General features: G+C 46.0%; 1 protein-coding gene and 2 pseudogenes across 1 annotated transcript in view; 1 reads left to right on the forward strand and 2 right to left on the reverse strand.

The window, feature by feature from the left end:
• The window catches only part of flvcr1 (FLVCR choline and heme transporter 1), a 74196-nt gene that overhangs the window by 390 nt on the left and 55621 nt on the right, over positions 1-18185 (reverse strand). The window lies entirely within an intron of this gene.
• LOC146961110 (uncharacterized) lies at positions 3377-6251 on the reverse strand (annotated as a pseudogene).
• LOC146961111 (cellular tumor antigen p53 pseudogene) lies at positions 13135-13932 on the forward strand (annotated as a pseudogene).

The following is an 18185-nucleotide window of genomic DNA, read 5'->3' on the forward strand; positions in this document are numbered from 1 at the left end:
TTGAACTACTGCAGATAAAAGTAATGACTACATGACTACAAGTTTGATGAGAAACAGTTATTTATTTATTTATTAAATAAAGTAGCCAATTTAGAAGCACGTGTTTTTTTTCTTCTAATTAAATCGTGGTATTGTATAAGTATCGAGAATCGTGGAAATGTACTAGTATTGGTATCGATATATAAGAAAGCTCCAGCCTCGATGGCGAGACCGCAGGCTGTTTGCAGGCTAGGATATGTTCTTTTTTATTTATTATGGGGATCAATAGGCTACCTGACATTGTCCTGGGCCAGTGGTTAGAATGGTGGGGCCAGCGATCTTCAAAATGTACTTTATTGTCTACCCCTGACACAGCCTTCGAAACGTGTACCACGTTTAACGTTTGTTGCAAAATGTCAGTAATAATAATAATAATAATAATGCAGAGAAAAATAACTTTTGGTAATAGTACCGGCAAGAATTTAAAACTACCTTCACCCCTGCAGTCAACACACAAAACCCCACTACAACACAGACAACACACAAAACCCCACAACTCAACCACAGAAAAAAGAGGGTTACTGCTACAAAACCCCACTACAACACAGTCAACACACACAACTACGCTACAACACAAACAACACACAACAAAAAAACAACAACACAACATTGTTTTTGGAGGGAAAAAAAGGATTTAAAAGGACAATAGGTTAAAAAAAAAATTGAGATTGAAGGGGAAGCAGGGGAATTATGTAACATTGACGGGAGAGTAACCAACATTTAAAAAAATAAAGGGAAAATCTGTAAAAAAAAAAAAAAAAAAAAAAAAAACCAGACCCTAAAGCAGAAAAAGCACACACACACACACCAAAAAACACTGATTACAACACAATACATAACTGATTACAGATAATTCACATTAAAAAATATATATATATATATTTAAAGGGAGAGTGCAAAAAAAAAGCACACCCTAAAGCACACACACACAAAAAAAACACTGATTACAACACAATACACAACCAATTACAGATAATTCACATTACAAAAAAAAAATTAAAGGGAGAGTACCTAAAAATAAATAAATAAATGGGGGAGTCACGTGGGACCGGGATCAAGATGGCGTTGTAGCCTGAAAGCTCCACACAGCCGAACACAAACTTTAGGAAAACCCACAAACGCACCGATAATTTTCAAGCAAACAGAGCGGCTCTGGATATGTCAGAAACATCCGAATCAAAACCCTACGACATTTTTTACCAGAGCCCGCAAGGCAAATATCGTTGAGACAACTTCTCCGACAACGAAGCTAGCAGCATGGCGGGGGTCAACCGCCATTCCGACATGCCGCCACTCCGACATTAGGCCCTAATTGTCGGAATGGCAACACTTTGCCCTTCAATAAAAGTCCCATCATTCCGACAATTTTCGTCTCCTAAAGTCGGAATGGCGGTATTTTTTTCTTTTTTAAACGTGTTGCCATTCCGACAAATCTTTTAAAAGCCTACCCCCCCCCTCAAAAATAAATCAATAAATAAATAGGCCTAACACGATTTTGCACTAATGATATGCCGGCGCAAAATAGCAGTTTGTCCAGTGCATCTCATTAAAGCACACAGATTGGTCAGATAATTCAAACGGCAGACGATTTCAAAGCTTCAGATTTTAAGCAGAGGGACTCCACAACCTCGTAAACCAAGGAAGGAGGAGATAGGCCTTGAACGGACTAACTAAAAGATTAACTAAACAGGTCGGTGTTTTACGCATGCCTCTGTGCGTCTGGCACACGCGTCTTGGAGCTCTCCCACATTGGTTTGTGAATGAAAACTATATGTTCAGCTCCCCTTACATGTGAAATTAATTATTTATTATTATTATTATTATATTGCTGTACGAGTCAAATACGACGCAGAGCCAGTCACTCGAAACGTTGTCTTTTGAATTAAAAAAGATAAATATATTTTTCAACTTCGGGAGAAGACGGTGTTGAGTTCTCTTTCTGCCTCATATATGGACAGTGCCATGGATGTATCGGTGAAGAGTGAACTGCTGATATTTTGTAGTGCTGAACTATGACCAAGCGCGCTGTCCGCTGTCTCAGTGCTGAAATGAGAGAGAGAGAGAGAGAGAGAGAGAGACTCTGGCTGTGTTCGAAACCGCATACTTCTCCTACTACTCGTACTACTCATACTAACGATTTGAGTATGCAGTATGTTCACACTGCGCAGTATGCGATTTGCAGTAGGCGAGAAGTTCCCGGATGCATACTAGATTCGGCCGAAATGTTGAGTATACATCATGAGGTCACTACTCATACTCAAACTACCCAAGATGCAACGCAACGTGACGTCAAGGACCGCCTCTTCCTTGCCGCGAAAAAACAAAACAAAAAAAAAGAACGGAGAAGGAGGAGCCGAGCGGACGAGAGGAAAAATGGAGGGGCAGCAATACAAATGTGAGTAGTAATTAACAAGTAGTAACATAACAGATGAATGATCAATCAATCAATCAATCAAACTTTATTTATATATATAGATCAATATGTTTTTTCAGGACAATTGCCCATCTGAAATGATTAATGGTCTGAAATGTTTAAAAATGGAATATTTTTAACTTATGTATGTATTTATTTGAATTATTAAACTTAATCGGATGATTCACAACAACTTTGTTGCTAAATGATGCTCATTTTTCCCTCCTATTGTGTTACAGTGGGGTATGTTAGCCTTTATTGTTTTTTCATAATGTTTGCTGTCTTTATGGGAATAAACAGTAAACTTACATCTTGGAGCAATCCCCAGTCCAGAGCAAGTATGATGTAGCGAAGACGGCGGGCGGATCTTCGTCTCAGAGCAGGCAAAACTCTCCGGTAAGGCATTTTGAACGGGCAAATTCCGTTAACGGCACAAGGTCGGTCCAAACGGCGTTTCCAAGCTAGCCACAGTGGGGACAGGTACACTTCCTGTTTATAAAGTAAGAGCACTGACGTCATTGTAACGGCTTTCTGTATGGTCAATTGCAACGGGTGCTTTATTTTGACACAGAAACCGGAAGTACAGTGCTCACTACGGCTGGTTTTACTAACGCCAGAGAAGTCCGACTTCGTCCGACTAAAATTGTAAATAGGTGTTATTTTGTAATTTTTTCAACACCATGGGGATACGAAGTAGTACTTTCTCGCCTGAAAATGTTTCAAATGTTGCTGAAGTTATATATTTACAGAGTTTAGAGCTTAAGTGAAATCAGCTTCAGGGCGGCTGATTTCGGCTCGGGCAGGAGCGAAATGCATTGTGGGTTATCATAGTACGCAGCAGTGTGATAAATACTGCAACCTGGACGATCCCGAGAGATCTGCGGCCGCTGCTGTGTCCTGCTGCTCTGGAGGTGCTCCGGTCACTCACGCCTCAAAAACCTGGAACACATGAGGAGACCCAAGGTTAAAGGAGGCCGGTGGCTTGACACGCCGCAGACAAGAGCGAGACACATGTTTAGTCATGGAGATTGTCCTTGCAAAATTTCACAGCTCTGTGCCATTCAGAAATGGCCACAAAGCAACACTCTGTTATCTGAACCAAGGTGAGGCATAAAACCATCTCTAATACCCCCGTATTAGAGACCACCGTGGAGCTAATATGTCTCCCTATTGACCCACAGACTACTCCCACCCGTCGGCTACAATCCAAGGCTCCATGCTGACAGACCCGCAGGCCGGAGGAACCGCACACCTAAAGGTGGAGGCCCTCCGATGGCGGGTAGAGTTTGCATATCGAAAGGCTCATCCGATCCATCCATACGGGCATTATTTCCCAGTCTCCAGCACACACTTCGAGTCAATTGGGGTCAGTCTGTAAAGTGCCTCATATCCACCTGGGGCTCTCTGGGTTCAGACCGAGACAACGGGGCACTTTGGCGCACCTGACCTCCTTGGAGGGAATTTGGAAAGGGAAAGAATCCGCTCCTTTATACCCAATCCAGGTCATCTTTTAGGGTACTTTGGTTTGCTCCTGTGATCGAGCAGTGAGCCCCCACGCCACGTCAAGGCAGTACCCGAGTGGAGGTTTATTTTTTTTTAAAAAAATTTTCTCCCAAAAGGGATTTTTTTTTTTTTTTTTGGGCCCCCAAAAGGGTTTTTTTTTTTTTTTTTCATCCCAACAGGGGTTTTCAAACTCAAATAATACAAATAGAACTACAGAACATTACAAAAATACCAAACAAATTCAAACAGAACTATACAGACCCACTGGCCTTCTTTGAGGACAAAAGTTTGACTTTTACCCTCTTTGCAGCAGTTTGAGTTACGGATTGAAACTCTTCACAGTCTTTTCAGCATTACCACTGGACCTTTTTTCTTCTTTGGGGACAAAAGTTTTCCTTTCACCCTCTTCGCAGTGGTTTGAGTTAGGGATCTCTTCCTTGGGGACTTTGGAATAGAGAGAGAGCATACAATGAGCTGTTTGAATTTTGACTGTGTAATAATCAACAAACCATGTTTGGTGCTTTACCTGAATGCTGGGGCTTTTTCCGGAGGGTCCAGGGCTGCTGGAGGAGCCAGCGGAGGGGCCAGGACTGGTGGAGGGACCGAGACTGCTGGAGGGGCCAGGACTGGTGGAGGGACCAAGGCTGCTGGAGGGGCCAGGACTGGTGGAGCGTCCATGGGTGGTGGAGGGTGCACCCTTCACAGATGCGGATTTCCCCTCATCTACCGCCATTGCGATGAAGAGCTCCCTCACCTCCCTCGCTCTCCCCACGGTCTTATGGAGCGCATAAAAGCGCTCCTGCGTGGCCGACGAGTGGCACATAAATTCCGATATGTTTTTCCTCGTCTCGGGGTTTTTGTTGGTCTCAAAGTTCTAAAAAACAAAGATTATTGCTTTGTTGAGAATGAGTTGAATTTGCCGTCTGAAATTGGAAGTGTCAGGTGTCTGTATTACTCACATAGGTCGACACCGCCGTCCTAAAATCGAGCAGGCTTGGGGCCCCGGCCAGCCCCATCTCTGCCCACGCCTTCCTCACATAGCGCACCAAGTCCTTTGCCTCCCCTCTTCCAAATGAGCTGAAGAGGTAGGGGTTGGTGGCCACACACCGGGCCCTCAGCTTGAGCCAAGTTTGGAACCACCCCATCTCCTCTGCCGTGAGCATTGCCGTACTTTCGGGCCGTCTTGTGATCTAGCACCTGCAAAACACAGAGAAGACAAAGCAATGACAGCAGTCAATGAGGTTAATGTATTCATGCACATTCTTACATGAATTTCAGAGTGCTCACAACATTTGTGCTTTACATTGATGAGGTAGCCGCTGTCATCGTCTCCGATGGCCTCTTTCACGTTCTTGACCGTCATCCTCGTGAGCACCCTGGCTCGGTGGCCATATATGGAGGACAGGTATGCCCCGAGGTATCCAAAGAACCTGTATCTCATCTGTGGATGCTTAGGCGGTGCTTTCGCCATGTCGTCTGAAATGAGAGCCAAAGGGAGAAGACAGTAATGAATAACTGTCCGTATCGGAAGGGAAAGTGTGTGTGTTTGTGGGACTTACCCAGCAGGGTTGGAATTTTAGCTTTGGCCAGGCGCTGACACTCTGCCAAGTCCCCCTTAGACAGTAGTTTCTGGCCCTTCTTCTCCTTGATGAGGGACTGATGTCCAAGCAGGGTGCGACCCAAGTCCCTGTGCAGCTTCTTCATTTCTTTTATCAGGAGAACCACCCTGGCCCTTTTTAGCTTGGAGTGTTGGGGGGGGACATCTTGCAGATAGTCCAGGAAGGCTATCGCCTGTCCGACATAGAGAGAGACCGTGGTCGGGGCCAGGCCGAAGGTCCGGAGGAGTGCCGGGAAGCTGTGGGAAGCAAATTCTGGCTCCAGTAATCTGATATTTTTAGGACTTGCTAACTCAGGACGTGCTTCACTACTCACGACTTGATGAGGGAGAGGTTGTCGACGAACTTCCAGTCCCAGTATGTGATGGTGGTATAGCCTAGGCACAGATACTTGACAAAAAACCGGGTCCTAGCCCCCTTTGACACGGCGTTCTGCTGCATCTTCGGTGTCCCTTCGGGGCACCGGAGGAACTCCTCGTACGAGGCTAAGTACTTCTCTGTGAGAGGCATGACAACACAGAAATGTAGCAAGAAATCGCTTTACGCACATATATAGAATGTGTAATTTCTTACCAAGGGACGTCCCGAAAGTAATCGACCGGAGTTTTGATGCTTTCGATTTGCCCTCCATGTGTTTCTTGAGAGCATTGTGCATGGCCTTTAGGCCTGGGCTGATTGCCTCTGCCTCTGCCCCCTCCGTTTCACTCACTTCCCGCCCGCTCCCGCTCTCACCCTCGCTGCTGTAATCCAGCCTCTTTTTTACTTTGCACTTGCTTGCTGCTTGCGATGTTGGCGGGGTCGCGGTTGAAGTGGACGGTTGTTCCGGGGTTGTTGCTGGGGGTGGGGATGGTGCCGAGGCTGAGACTGAGTCAGTTTGTTGGGGAGTCGGGGCTCCTTCTGCCTCTGCTTCTGCTTCTGCCTCCTCCCCTTCACTTATTCCGCTCTGGATAGTCGGAAGCTGTGGGAAGCAAATTCTGGCTCCAGTAATCTGATATTTTTAGGACTTGCTAACTCAGGACGTGCTTCACTACTCACGACTTGATGAGGGAGAGGTTGTCGACGAACTTCCAGCCCCAGTATGTGATGGTGGTATAGCCTAGGCACAGATACTTGACAAAAAACCGGGTCCTAGCCCCCTTTGACACAGCGTTCTGCTGCATCTTCGGTGTCCCTTCGGGGCACCAGAGGAACTCCTCGTACGAGGCTAAGTACTTCTCTGTGAGAGGCATGACAACACAGAAATGTAGCAAGAAATCGCTTTACGCACATATATAGAATGTGTAATTTCTTACCAAGGGACGTCCCAAAAGTAATCGACCGGAGTTTTGATGCTTTCGATTTGCCCTCCATGTGTTTCTTGAGGGCATTGTGCATGGCCTTTAGGCCTGGGCTGATTGCCTCTGCCTCTGCCCCCTCCGTTTCACTCACTTCCCGCCCGCTCCCGCTCTCACCCTCGCTGCTGTAATCCAGCCTCTTTTTTACTTTGCACTTGCTTGCTGCTTGCGATGTTGGCGGGGTCGCGGTTGAAGTGGACGGTTGTTCCGGGGTTGTTGCTGGGGGTGGGGATGGTGCCGAGGCTGAGACCGAGGCTGAGACTGAGTCAGTTTGTTGGGGAGTCGGGGCTCCTTCTGCTTCTGCTTCTGCCTCCTCCCCTTCACTTATTCCGCTCTGGATAGTCGGAAATGAAAAATGCATACGCTGGATTTATCATCATCACTGTTCATGTGAACAGAAAACCAAAGATAAACACATGATACTCACCACGTCCATCACCAGCTCCCCGGAGGTTGTGTCTGCCTCGGCGGGGGCTTTGGGCCTCTCCTGCTGGTCTTCCTCTTCAGAGCTGCCGCTCTCCTCGGGGGCTTTGGGTCTCTCCTTCTGCTCTTCCTCTTCAGAGCTGCTGTCCTTGGCCTTGGCAGAAACAGGGGGCTTGGGTGTGACCTGCTGCTGCCCTTCCTCGTCAGAGCTGCCGCTCTCCTCCTCCCCCTCCTCCTCCTCCTCCTCCTCCTCGGTGCTGCTCCCTGAGTCCTACGTGGGTTAGAAACAACAATTGCAATGTAGTGGAGTCTTCAGTGTAAACTGAAATCAAAAGCTATACACATTAGGTAATACTCACCACTACCACCGAGACACTACGCGGGGGCTTTTTAATCCCAGATCCTCCGGGCTGGGGCTGACCCCCCTGGCTCTCACGTAGTTTCTTCTGCTCGGTTGGAAGGAGAAACTACAAATTAGCAACACCCAGCAGGACAAAACAGGACGGCAGTGTAAAATGTGAGGAATCATTTCTTAGTTACTCACACAGAGGTCGGCATTGATGGCACAAACCTCTGCCAACTCTCTTTCAAGTTTGCGGTACTGTTTTCGGACGCTCTTGCATGACGTTTTTTGGCAGAGATTCGGGCCCTGCTCTGCCAGTTCTTCTGCCTCCTCTTCATCAGCCAGGTCCAATTTGCTAACCATTGCCGGAGTGGGGTTTGATGCCCGCAGGTCAGCAAGCTGGATGACTGCCACTGCCTTTTTGAGGGCTGCAATCTCCCTTTCCGCCCTTGCCGTGGTTATATCCTTGTGGCCCCTTAAGTGTTTCTCCAGACGGAGCAGGTGCCCAGAGCAAAGGGGGACGGGGCAGGGGCCGGGCGGGATCGGTGGCCAGAAGATTCAAAATACTTCTCTCTTTGTCGTTCCGCAGCTGGTGAATCTCCCTCAGGTGTTTTGAGACCAGTTTCAAAGATTTGTTGCAAATCGGGCAGTTGCCCCGCAACTTCGGCTTGGTCATCTATGAAGATGAAGAAGGAACAGGAAAATAAGTCTGTGTATGTGTGGGTCAATCAACCACACAAAAAGTCCAGATTAACTCACACCTTCCAATAATATCCCGGGAGATCTGCGGCCGCTGCTGTGTCCTGCTGCTCTGGAGGTGCTCCGGTCACTCACGCCTCAAAAACCTGGAACACATGAGGAGACCCAAGGTTAAACAAGGCCGGTGGCTTGACACGCCGCAGACAAGAGCGAGACACATAGTTAGTCATGGAGATTGTCCTTGCAAAATTTCACAGCTCTGTGCCATTCAGAAATGGCCACAAAGCAACACTCTGTTATCTGAACCAAGGTAAGGCATAAAACCATCTCTAATACCCCCGTATTAGAGACCACCGTGGAGCTAATATGTCTCCCTATTGTGGTGTAGTGGTTAGAGCGGCCGCCCCATATAGAACCTACCGAACACGGGGGTACCCGGTTCGAATCCCGCGCCGGGCAAAACTTTCCCCACTCCCTCTCCCAATTTCCTGTCTAATCTTCACTGTCCTGTCTTGCTAACGGCAAAAAAGCCACAAACTATGCTTCAAAGTAAAAAAAAAAAAAACCTATTTTCCAAAGAGGGAGGGAAAAAATATTAAATATTAAAGCGTACCTATGTCAAAAAACTTTCTTTGGGTTAGAAGCTTGAAACGTTCAGGGTTTATCAGGCTCATCCACTATGTGCGGCCAGAAAAGAATTTTTTTTCAAAAAGTGACTCAACTTCAAACGAGGCCCCGGATTTGAATTTGAAAAATGGCGGGAACATACATTTTCTTCCATATGTCGGCAACCGTTTGGCCCAGAAGGCCGAGCTCGGACTATGTGTATCGGGGGGAGGGGGGCCATCAATGTGCTAGCTTTCACACCACTGGGAGGTCAAGAGAGGTCAGGGGTCACAGATAAGTGTTAAATCTGAGCTGTTTAACCATATAAATCATCAATACTTTGAGCTGGGAAGCCGAGCTTCTAGGTTCTAGTCCAGACTGTGGAATACGTTGGTAGGGATGAGCGAGTACAGCACTATCTGTATCTGTATCTGTTAACCATATGAATTATCTGTATCTGTATCTGTATCTGTACTCAGAGTGGGCGGGGCCTAAACCGGAAGTGGGCGGGGTTTAACCCAGAAGTGGGTCGGGTTGTCTTGAAATGGGCGGGGCTTTAACCGGCATGTTATTTTAAGCATGCAATTGACATGGGTTGATCAGAAATTGTTATAGTTATTGCTGATTAGAAAACTGTTTACAGGACAATACAACACATGCGGTTGCAATTATTAAGGAAAATGTAATGAACAAGAATTTTTATACTCAACAACTTTTTTTTTTAACTTTAAATTTTTTTTAATTATCAGTGTGATTTTTCTTTTCTTTTTTAATTTTATTTCCACACCAGGTGTGTGTGTGTGTGAGTGAGTAGCCTAAGAGAGAGACAGACAGCTGAGTGTCAGCTTCTCTCTGTGTATCACTCATTATTCTGTATCACTGATCATGAGAGAGAGAGGGGAGGGGGGAGAGGGAGAGAGAGTGTGTGTAGCTTAATTTGTATTTTATACCACTACTATTTTTTATGAAATACAGCAAGAAAGTGTCAGACACTCAGTGCGTGAAGTTAAAAAAAATGGTTAGAGCCAGCTGACGGTTCAAAAAAAAAAAAAAAACTCCGACGACCGGCAGAGAGAGAGAGAGCGTGTGTGGAAAAAAAAAAAAAATCTCCGACAGGCAGAGACGCAACGCGAGTCGGCACCACGTCTGAACGAACCCACGTTTACCAGAACTCTACTGGTTCATAAGTAAGTTACTGAAGCAATAACAAACCTGAAGCTGAAGAAACCCTAAAGACCGGTGAACCTGAGTGACTGAGGGAGAGACAGGCAGCTGTCAGCTGTTCTGTGTGAGTGATCAGAGCGGGACACAGCAACACACCTGCATGTGTGTAGGGGAGGGGCTGTAGCCTATCACAGAACGCAGACACAGTCAGCTATCCAATGAGGATTTTCATTCAATCTTTTTTTTTTTTTTTTTTTTTTCCGAGCACAGATATTGACTCGTATTACTCGTTTAATACTCGTACTCTGCAAAAGTGCTTTATCCGTACCGGATACTCGTTTCAGCCGAGTATCCGGCTCAACTCTAATTGTTGGTGCCAGAAATCAAAGCTCTGCGCCATTCAGAAGTGTCAAAAATGGCCAAAAAGCAATGGTCAACTTAGCGGCTTATAATTATTTCAACAGCAAATATCTAATAACTTCCACGTGCTTTCGATTAGAAGCCTGAAACGTTCAGAGGTTTATCAGGGGTCTAGGGACTTCTGGTATGTGCAATTACAGACCCGTCCGACCTTCACAGAGGTGAAAGGTCACACCTAATAGTCCGGACCAAGGTCCGGACTTAATTTTTTTTTTTTGTTACATTGTTTCCATATAGTCCAGCAAAGTTTGCTTTCACACTGCTATTATGACAGCGGACTAAAGGATCTACCGACGTCATGACGGATGAGCGTGCGTCTGACGTTAGCGCATAGAAAGTGCTCTGAAAAAAATTAAATAAAAATATGTGTAAAAAAAAAAAAAAGAAAAAATATAGCCTACTGCTGGAAAGCACGCTGTGGTTTGTAATCGCGGTGCAGAAGAGTGAGTTTAGAGCTGATGAAAGGAGAGAAAAAAAGAGGATTGTGCCGCGGCGAAATTCTCTCATTGATCAGAGTGGCAGCGATCAGCGATCAGCTGTTTTGTGTAGTGGAGGGGAACACACACACGCTATGCGCACACACGCGCGATCCTCCTGTCAGATGCGGCTGCATCGCTCCAGGTCACTTGTGAGTGTGAGAGAAATAAAAGCTCTGACTTGCTGGGGCAGACGTTGTTTGGTGTCACCTGCTGATCCGTCTTTTTCAGACTTTTTTCGGCGGAGACAATATATATTCGGGTCATTATATAAAAAAATAGGCTTGCATGTATCGTTTGGGGATTTATATTAAACACTCTACTGTTTAATTCCGTGTAAACGTTTACAAGTGTAGCCTACACTGACACACCCATCCCTCTGACCAAATCTGGATATAATATGATCTCCTCCTCTCCCCAAGTGTTGCCGCCGGTTGCCGCGGCTCCTCTTTCCTTTTTTTCTGTTTATTTACTTTTTTCGGCACGAGCGCATCTGACATTATTTCCTGTATTTGGTCTGATAGTTCGAACCTTCCAAAAAAATGCTTTCACACTACGCAGCATCGGACCTTGGTCCAGGATAGTCCGGACCGAGACTACCTTCTGAGGCTGGACCAAAGACTCGGTCTTTAGTCCGGACCGTGGTCCGGGGGAGCTTTCACACCTGTCAATTTGATCCGAACTATCTGGAAAGTCCGAAAGTCCGGACCAAACGAGGTAGGTGTGAAAGCCCCCTTAGTCTCAGCGTCTCTGGAGCCTCAGCTCCTTCGTGGCACTGTCCTGTCTTGATAACGGCAAAAAAGCCACAAACTATGCTTCAAAGTTAAAAAAAAAACCCTATTTTCCAAAGAGGGAGGGAAAAAATAATAAATATTAAAGCGTACCTATGTCAAAAAACTTTCTTTGGGTTAGAAGCTTGAAACGTTCAGGGTTTATCAGGCTCATCCACTATGTGCTAGCCTGGCTCTCGCCAGACCCTTGTAGTTCCGCAAAGCTCAGCTTCACACAAGGGTCTGGACTCGAGGCCAATGCAAACTTCTTCCCCGGAGCAAAAAATAATGAACCAATCAGGATCGCCGGGCGGGACTTTCTGAGGTGTGACGTAGCGCTGAAGCGACTGTTTGAGTCAAACAACAATGGCGGCTCGCAGTGAGTGGCTTAAGTAGCACGTCATTCAAGATAACGGACAAGTGGTTTATCCAATCACATACAAGATTTTTTTACAAGGCCCCGCCTTCTGAAATGAATCGCCTATGGAGCAGTCCCAGACCCTTGTGTGGAGCTCAGCGTAGCTTTGCGGAACTACAAGGGTCTGGCGAGAGCCAGGCTACTATGTGCGGCCAGAAAAGAAATTTTATTAAAAAAGTGACTCAACTTCAAACAAGGCCCCCGATTTGAATTTGAAAAATGGTGGGAACATACATTTTCTTCCATATCTCGGCAACCGTTTGGCCCAGAAGGCCGAGCTCGGACTATGTGTATCGGGGGGAGGGGGGCCATCAATGTGCTAGCTTTCACACCCCTGGGAGGTCAAGAGAGGTCAGGGGTCACAGATAAGTGTTGAATCTGAGCTGTTTAACCATATAAATCATCAATACTTGCTGGGGAGCTGAGCTCTGAGTATGTGGTGCAGACAGCGTGGAAGATTGTTTGTGCCTGAAATCAGAGCTCTGCGCCATTCAGAAGGGTCCGAAATGGCCAAAAAGCAATGTTATGGAGTTACAGGTCACTTATTTAAACAGCAAATATCTAATAACTTCCACGTGCTTTCGATTAGAAGCCTGAAACGTTCAGAGGTTTACAAGGGTTCTAGGGCCTTCTGGTATGTGCAATTACAGACCTGTCCGACCTTCACAGAGGTCAAAGGTCAACTTTTCATGTGTAATCTGACGATTTGAGCACTCATTTCTGGAAAAACACGCCAATACTTTGAGCTGGGAAGCCGAGCTTCTAGGTTCTAGTCCAGACTCTGGAGTACATTGTTGGTGCCAGAAATCAGAGCTCTGTGCCATTCAGAAGGCATCCTGAACAAGCTGTACTGCCAGCTATCCAAGACTGGACCTCTTCGAGTTACCCCTGGAGACGAGAGATAGTGTGACTCTCCATTGACTATCCGGGAGAGTTTGGCTTCCAGCTGCGATTCCAGAAATCTGGAACAGCCAAATCGGTGACTTCCACATTCTCCGAGATCCTGAACAAGCTGTACTGCCAGCTATCCAAGACGACACCCATCGAGGTGTTGGTCAGCAAAGAGCCACCACACGGCGCCGTCCTCAGGGCTACGGCCATTTATAAGAAGACTGAGCATGTGGCCGACGTGGTCCGCAGATGCCCCCACCATCAATATACTGACACTGCTGACCATCGCAGTCATCTGATCCGAGTGGAGGGAAATCAGAGGGCTCAGTATTTTGAGGACACACACACTAAGAGACAGAGTGTCACCGTCCCGTATGAGACCCCGCAGCTGAGAGCCCCAACTCCCCAACAAACTGACTTAGTCTCAGCGTCTCTGGAGCCTCAGCTCCTTCGTGGCACTGTCCTGTCTTGCTAACGGCAAAACTGAAGAAGAAAACAGCACCAAGAGCGGCACCAAGCAAACTAAAAAACGAAAGAGCACCCCTGAAGAGCCCCAAACTCCCCAACAAACTGACTTAGTCTCAGCTCTGTGCCATTCAGAACTGTACTAAATGGCCAAAACGCAATGTTATGGAGTTAAAGGTGAGCTACATGTGCTCAATAGCTCATGCATGGGAGGGATGAACAGGAGGCCTATTCTGACGATCTGACGATCGGCAAAACTGAAGAAGAAAACAGCACCAAGAGCAGCACCAAGCAAACTAAAAAACGAAAGAGCACCCCTGAAGAGCCCCAACTCCCCAACAAACTGACTTAGTCTCAGCGTCTCTGGAGCCTCAGCTCCTTCGTGGCACTGTCCTGTCTTGATAACGGCAAAAAAGCCACAAATTATACTTCAAAGTAAAAAAAAAACCCTATTTTTCAAAGAGGGAGGGAAAAAATATTAAATATTAAAGCGCACCTATATCAAAAAACTTTCTTTGGGTTAGAAGCTTGAAACGTTCAGGGTTTATCAGGCTCATCCACTATGTGCGGCCAGAAAAGAAATTTTATTCAAAAAGTGACTCAACTTCAAACAAGGCCCCCGATTTGAATTTGAAAAATGGCGGGAACATACATTTTCTTCCATATCTCGGCAACTGTTTGGCACAGAAGGCCGAGCTTGGACTATGTGTATCGGGGGGAGGGGGGCCATCAACGTGCTAGCTTTCAAACCCCTGGGAGGTCAAGAGAGGTCAGGGGTCACAGATAAGTGTTAAATCTGAGCTGTTTAACCATATAAATCATCAATACTTTGAGCTGGGGAGCTGAGCACTGAGTATGTGGTACAGACAGCGTGGAAGATTGTTTGTGCCAGAAATCAGAGTTCTGCGCCATTCAGAAGGGTCCGAAATGGCCAAAAAGCAATGTTATCGAGTTAACGTCACTTATTTAAACAGCAAATCTCTAATAACTTCCACGTGCTTTCGATTAGAAGCCTGAAACGTTCAGAGCTTTATTAGGGGTCTATGGTCTTCTGGTATGTGCAATTACAGACCTGTCCGACCTTCACAGAGGTCAAAGGTCAACTTTTAATGTGAAATCTGACGATTTTAGCAATAATTTCTGGAAAAAAACACCAATACTTTGAGCTGGGAAACCGAGCTTCTAGGTTCTAGTCCAGACTGTGGAATACATTGTTGGTGCCAGAAATCAGAGCTCTGCGCCATTCAGAAGTGTCAAAAATGGCCAAAAAGCAATGTTATCGAGTTAACGGTCACTTATTTAAACAGCAAATCTCTAATAACTTCCACGTGCTTTCGATTAGAAGCCTGAAACGTTCAGAGCTTTATTAGGGGTCTAAGGCCTTCTGGTATGTGCAATTGACCCTTTGTCAAGGCCCCGCCCCCCACGGTTACTGTTGCTAGGTTGGACAAACAATGGTCACGGAAGGGTTAACTCCCATTGGAAACCATTGAAAATTAGGAAGATTTAAATTGCTAGTAAGGGAAATTTGAATTAACTTACATATCAGAAAAATGGTGTCCGTGATAGAAGACAGACGTGGCTAAAGAGCGATTGAACGGCATTACCCGACTTTTCCGAAAAATGGGGAAAAATCATTGTTTTGGTCACTCACTAGCTAGTAGCTAACGGCGCTAGCTAACGTTAGCTACAAGCTAACGCTTAATCTCCGCCGATCTCCCGTTTCTCCTCGTAAAACTTCACAAAGTTCAAAAGACATTAGTAGCGGTAATGTTACGTTTGCTAGATAACTTTGAAGGTATTAGATCTTCTCTGTCTATGAACACGACCAAAGAGTGGACTGGAGGATGAATGAGCTTAGCACTTCAGTACAGCCAGGGAAAACGGGCTCACTTCTCATGAGGACTGCACACAACGCAACACGTGACATGGGGAGAAGCGCTCTGATTGGTGGAACAGCAGACCAATCAGAAGGCCAACAAAGGGTCAATTACAGACCTGTCCGACCTTCACAGAGGTCAAAGGTCAACTTTTAATGTGAAATCTGACGATTTTAGCAATAATTTATGGAAAAAAACACCAATACTTTGAGCTGGGGAGCTGAGCTCTGAGTATGTGGTACAGACAGCGTGGAAGATTGTTTGTGCCAGAAATCAGAGCTCTGCGCCATTCAGAAGGGTCAAAAATGGCCAAAAAGCAATGGTCAACTTTACCGGCTAATATTGAACGATACTTATTTCAACAGCAAATCTCTAACTAGAAAATTTCCTCTCGGGAAATTTTGAATGGGCCACGGGGCTACTGCCGGTTGTGCCATCTCTGTCAACGTGGGAATCAAACCCACGATCTTAAGGTCAAGACAGAGCTGATCAGACAGACACATGATCATCTTTCTATAAGCACTGATATGGAGGAGCTGTAATCACATTAGGTTAAAGGGGACCTATTATGCTTTTCCAGCTTTTCAGACTTTTATATATGTTTAAAATGTTGGATAATGGTTCTAGAGGCCGTGGAAGTGTCATATCCTGAGGTTAATGCATTTGGAGGTAAACCCTGCTAGATAATTGGGATTTCTCTGCACACCTGTTACACTCGGTTGCGCTGAGTTTTTTTTTGACATGAGCTCGCGTCTACGTCGATGCGTGCCGGACTCCCCTACATGGTCATGCCGAGGTCTCTGCTCCAGCCGGCCCCGCCTCCTCCCATGCTGCTCTGTTGTGCCTGGTGTCACAGTGGAGAGCGGAGCGGACTACTTCCTGCTTCTTCCCTGCTTGTTTTAGCGCTGTCGCGCCACTTTACTGAGTTTTATTTAGAAGTTTACGCCGACGTTTCATGTAAGTGAAGCTGTACCTGTGTGAGGAGCGACGTACCACCGGGGCGACGTTGTTCGCCGGACCGACGTAACGCTGGACCGCCGGAGCACCGGAGCTCTGGAGCTGCAGCGGCTCCTCACACAGGCAGAGCCCGTCTGCAGGCCTCCTTGGCCGGGCAGGCGTCCGTGCTCATCGCGGTAGAGAAAACCATCGCTAATAAACATACCCGCAGGTTTTTTAGACGTTTACCGCCGTGTGGTTAGTCTATTAGCAGAATGTTGGTCTCATTGATGAAATCTTGTGGCAGTTGAATTAGTTTGAATGAAAAGTGAAGCTGTGAGAAGGAGGAGGAGAGGAGGCGCAGTGCTGCAGAGCTCTGTAGTCTATGTGCACAAATCACCACATTTACATCAATAAATAACTGTTTTACAATGAACTGACCATTCTGCATATATTTTTAATTTATTTTATATATTTATTTTTGCATTTTTATATTACATGTTACATGGTTACAGTAGCCTACATGGCAAAGACTACTCTATACCATCTTTGGTTAGGGTGAGAATAGGTCATGGGCACATTTCATTACACAATGTAGACTGGTCAGATGCAAACTGGAGATACTGGCAATTTGCCTACTGCAGATTTAGCTTTTGTTTGCATACTACATTTTGGCCAAATCAGTATAGGTACTAGTAGTAGACATCGTCATGGTAACACAATGCTGAGGGAGTGGTTCATTTGCATTTAAAGGGAGGGGCCACTGAAACAGACCGTTTTGCAGAGCCCTGTTTTTGAGAATGCTGTGATGTTTGATCTTTGGGGTATTTTGACCGAAGCACGTCACAGACATGTATTTAAGACACCCAGGAACTATTTTAGTTGGTGCAAAAAGGAGCATAATAGGTCCCCTTTAACTGTGTGTGTGTGTGTGTGTGTGTGTGTGTGTTTATCTTGTGTAATAGGGCCAGGACTCAATTAAAACAATTAATCTAATTAATTAGAGGCTTTGTAATTAATTAATCGCAATTAATTGCATTTTAATCGCATATAAATATTTGACCTGAGAACAGTGAGAAGCATTTTTTTCACATGGATTTTAGTATACCATTGAATGACTGAATAGCTTAAAGGGGAACTAAACCCCTCAGTTTTGGATGACGTGCTCTAAGCTTGAAATTCAAAAAATGCCTTGATTATGGGCGGGACTCCAGGAGCACTCTCCGATCCCCCCTCCCCCCTGCGCCCCATTCACACCCGCGAAATCACACAAAAGAGAAAAAAAAGTAATAAACACACATCGACACTTCTGCTAGCGCTAACGAGCTACTAACGAGCGACTCTAACAGCACTAGTAGCGTGGACACTACCAGGAGAGGACGCCAGAGCCGTGACACAGCATCTACAGCTGATCCGCCGGCTCGTTAACTTGTTAACGGCTCGTTAGCGCCGGCGGTCGGCCGCATTAACGATTCCCGTTCAGGCAGCTGTTAGCAGCCGTTAGCCGCAGCAGAGCAGCTAGAGTGCCTAGCAACCGTTAGCGGCAGGCAGCAGCCGATGCTGATTGGTCGGGGAGCTGGTGGCCGGTGACGAAAGCTGCCTCCAAAACGTCATCTGCCTCCATCTCAGCCAATAGAAAAATTCGATTGTAATAGCCGTGTTTCAACCCATAGAGGGCAGTCACTCTACATTTTTACTACAAAATACACCAAATTGAAATATTTTGACTAAAATGTCAAAAGTTGGACCAGAATCAACTGACAACACTACCTTATACCCAAATACATTT

This window comes from Trachurus japonicus, chromosome 24 (assembly GCF_045865225.1).
Source record: "Trachurus japonicus isolate A0001 chromosome 24, Traja_1.0".
Lineage (NCBI taxonomy): Eukaryota > Metazoa > Chordata > Actinopteri > Carangiformes > Carangidae > Trachurus > Trachurus japonicus.